Source organism: Humulus lupulus, chromosome 3 (genome assembly GCF_963169125.1).
Source record: "Humulus lupulus chromosome 3, drHumLupu1.1, whole genome shotgun sequence".
Classification (NCBI taxonomy): domain Eukaryota; kingdom Viridiplantae; phylum Streptophyta; class Magnoliopsida; order Rosales; family Cannabaceae; genus Humulus; species Humulus lupulus.
Window position 1 is genome coordinate 57,437,492 of NC_084795.1, and position 4,229 is coordinate 57,441,720.

The 4,229-nt window shown below is 39.1% G+C and overlaps 1 non-coding gene across 1 annotated transcript; it reads left to right on the top strand.

Annotated features, from left to right (window-relative positions):
* The first annotated feature begins 2,801 nt into the window (after positions 1-2,801).
* LOC133828012 (small nucleolar RNA R71) lies at positions 2,802-2,908 on the top strand. The gene has a single exon (XR_009890657.1). It is a non-coding gene; the product is annotated as a small nucleolar RNA R71 (small nucleolar RNA).
* Positions 2,909-4,229: the final 1,321 nt, after the last annotated feature.

The window sequence follows — 4,229 nt, forward strand, 5'->3', positions numbered from 1 at the left end:
ATGTTGAAGATAAGGTCAACTTTGGATTAATCAACCTCAATTCCTTTTTCAGAAACAATGTGGCCTAAGACTATGCCAGAAGATACCATGAAGTGGCATTTCTCCCAATTGAGTACAAGTCCTTTCTTAATGCATCGTTTTAAAACTGCTTCAAGATGAAGAAGACATGTCTCAAAGGAGTTTCCAAAAACAGTTAGGTCATCCATGAATACTTCCATTGATTTTTCGATCATGTCAGTAAAGATGCTCATCATGCATCTTTGGAAAGTAGCTGGTGCATTACACAAGCCAAATGGCATATGCCGGAAAGAAAAAGTGCCAAAGGGACAAGTGAAAGTGGTCTTATCTTGATCCTCCAATGAAATCTCAATTTGATAATAGCGAGAATAGCCATCAAGAAAGCAATAGAAAGGATGACCAACTACACGTTCAAGGATTTGATCAATGAATGGGAGTGGAAAATGATCTTTACGGGAGGCGGCATTTAATTTTCTATAATCAATGCACATGCGCCACCCCGTCACCGTTTTTGTGGGTACAAGGACCTCTTTTTCGTTTTGGATAACGGTGACACCAGATTTCTTGGGCACGACTTGAGTAGGACTGACCCATTTGCTATCTGCTACCGAGTAAATAATACCAGCGTCTAGCAATTTCAAAACTTCATTTTTTTACAACTTCCATCATTGTGGGGTTTAGTCGTTGTTGAGGGTCTCTTCGAGGGATGGCTTCGTCCTCCAGATTGATTCGATGGGAACAAATTAAAGGGCTAATACCTTTTATATCAGCAAGCGTCCAACCTATTGCAGATTTATGTGTTCGCAATAGCTCGAGTAACTGCAATTCTTGAGAATTTTGAAGGTTGGATGAGATGATAACTGGAAAGGTTTCACCGTCTCCCAAGAAGGCATGTTTCAAACCCTCGGGAAGTTGGGTCAATTGAACAATTGGAACCTCTTCGGCTGAAGTTTTCAGCTGTGACCTCTCTCGAGGTAGCTCTTCAAAGCGAGGTTGCCAAAACTGAGTCCTTCTAAGGCGTGAGTCTATGCGATCTGATATTGCAAGAGTAGACTCAATAGAATTGGGACTTTCATTGTCAGACAGAAGGAGGAGTTCATCAAGATTATCAAAATTGCTTTGCCACTAAACCTCCTCAGGAATTATAGTGTCAATCATGAATGTTTGATAGCATTCATCATCTTCTCGAGGTTGTTTCCCGATGTGGAAGATATTGACTTCAAGATACATGTTTCCAAACGATATCTTTATTAAACCATTCCAACAATTGATCAAAGCATTTGCAGTAGCAAGGAATGGTCTTCCGAGGATAATAGGAATTTTAGACTCCATGTTCACCACAGATTGGGTATCAAGAATAAGAAAATCCATGGGGTAATAGAATTTTTCAATTTGAACCAATACACCCTCAACAATACCCCTAGGCTTTTTGGTGGAACGATCAGCAAGCTGTAGTACAATAGATGTTGGCTTCATTTCTCCAAGACCGAGTTGCAAGTATACAGAATAGGGCATGAGATTGACATTCGCGCCAAGATCAAGTAAGGTTGGATGACTTCATGGGTCCTAATTTGGCAAGAAATGGTGGGACAACCAGGATCTTTGTATTTCGGCAGTGCCTTTTGTTCAATCACCACACTCACTTGCTCGGTCAAGAAGGCAGTCTTCTTGACATGGTGCTTCCTTTTTGCAGTGCAAAGATCCTTGATGATTTTGGCATAAGCGGGCACTTGTTTAATGATGTGAAGCAAAGGAAGATTAATCTTCACTTATGTCAAGTGCTCAAGGAGTTCAGCTCGGTTATTAGGAAGTTTCCCAACAGGTTTCAAAGCCTGCGGAAATGGTATCTTTGGAGTGGCATTGAGTGGTGGATTTTCGGAAATGACTTTTGGAATACTGGGAGAGTTGGATTTTATGGGTGGGTCTGGCAAAGTTTTACCGCTTCTCGTCATGATGGCATTCACTTCCTTCACATTTGGATCATAAGAATTTGAAGATTGGGCCATGTGTTGGCCTTGCACCCTGAATTTCGGTTGGGAAGGAAGTTTGCCTTTTTCCGGAATGGCCAAGGATTCAGAAAATTTTTGAGAATTGACATTTCATTTCCTTGATTTCTTCCATCATTTGGCGATTTAGTTTGGATTGTTCCTCCATGAATGCATGAAGAGTATTCTCGAGAGAGTTTCTTTGTGGATGAGCATTGTATTGAGGTGCAGAATACGCCTTTGATGGTTGAACTTGTTGCTCATTTCTCCATTGGCCTCCAGATGATTGAGCTTGGTTGGAATCTCTCCAACTGAAATTTGGGTGGTTTCTCCAACCAAGGTTGTACGTATGGGAGAATGGCTTGTTATATGCCGCTAAGGCATTGCATTGCTCCTCATAAACCCCCTCATTTCATTCAAATCTAAGCAGTCCTTAGCTAAGTGCTCCGCCCTCCACAAACAAAGCAAGGTTCTTGTGGTTCCACTTGAGCGATCATGTGCGATTTTTGGCTATTCTTCGTCATTAAGACCTCAAACTACTTTTTGAAAGCTTCGAGTTGGGCCTTAACACTATCCTCTTCTCGAAGTTGATAGATCCCAGATGGTTTCTGTCGGTTGGTGCTGTCAGTAGCACCTGGACCAGTCCAGGTGTGAGACTTTTTCGCAGTTTCTTCGAGATATTCAAGAGCATTGTCTGGATCTTTTTCGAGGAATTCACCATTGCATAGAATTTCTACAAACTGGCGCTCACGACTCGTGAGGCCTTCATAGAAGTAACTGACCAAACGCCAGTTCTCATAGCCATGGTGCGGGCATTAATTTAACAGATCTTTGAATCTTTCCCAGACTTGATAGAATGTTTCATTGTCCTTTTGGGAAAATGTGGAAATCTGTCATTTTAGACTGTTGGTCTTATGGCTGGGGAAGCGTTTCAGAAAGAAGGATTTGGTCATCTCTTCCCATGTTCCAATCGACCTAGGTCTCAAAGAGTACAACCAACTTTTGGCTTTGTCCTTCAAGGAGAAAGGGAAGAACTTCAGTCGCACAGCATCGGCATTTTCAGCTCGGTTATAGAACGTGGCTACTACCTCCTCGAATTCTCTAATATGCACGTATGGGCTTTCATTTTCCATTCCATGAAACGTGGGCAAGAGTTGAATCATGCCAGGTTTAAAGTCTAATGCGGGCATATTAGGAGGGAAGATAATGCATGAAGGCGTGGAAGTGCAAGTAGGATGGGTTATTATCATCGAAAGTTTGTGGAGAAGCAGGATTGGAGGAAGGAGTTCCGGTAGGAGTGGCAGATGAATTGGAAGAAGTGTCACTGGAAGTTTCGTGATGATTCATCCACTCAAATTAGATTTATTTTATGTCTTTATAATTTTTTTTTTTATTATTTTTCTTTAAACTTGTTCCTAGGAAGATTTGGAGGTTTTCGGGTGATCTCCAATGCCTTACTAGAACTCCCCGATGTTACTGAGTAAGTATGGTGGATCACAAGTCAACCCTTTCGACCAAACAACTTTTAAGCATAGTGAAATTGCTAATTTTGACAGAACAAGCTTGGTTTTCTTGTTCAACAATGTAATAGTGCAAAGGTAGATGCTCGAAATGTTCCCAGGCCGATTGGGAAGGTTGCTAAGGTACCGCTATAGGCCCACACTTGCCTAGACAGAACTCCCCGAGTTTCCCAGGTAAGTGTGGAGGGTAACGCTATCACAAACCTTATTTAACAACCAATCTTTCTAGACAGAACAATATCGGTTTCTACCATTTGTAATATTACACAATTGTTCCCAATACTAAGCGTTTTATGATTGAAATTTTATGAATAATTTTATCCAATTTTATGTTTTTTTTTTCCTGAAAAACCTAAATTCTAAGGAAAACTAAGGCAAAGAAAAAAAAAAGGAAAATCCGAATTAAGCAACAAAATAAACAACACAAAAATAAAACAAAGAAAAGAAAATTAAAGTGAAGATAAATAACAAGTTTAATCTTTTTTTTTCTACAAATATTTATTTATCTAAAAAAAATTAAGAAAGAAAGAAAGAAAGATTAATGAAACTATAGTTAAAAAGAAAAATATAAGTTTATATATATATATTAAGACAATGTTTTTTTTTTTTGTTTTATCTGAAAAGTTAAGAAAAAAAATATTAAGAGATAGATATATATGTCTTTTTTTTATACGTATATTTATATACGTAAATTATTTTTTTGTTT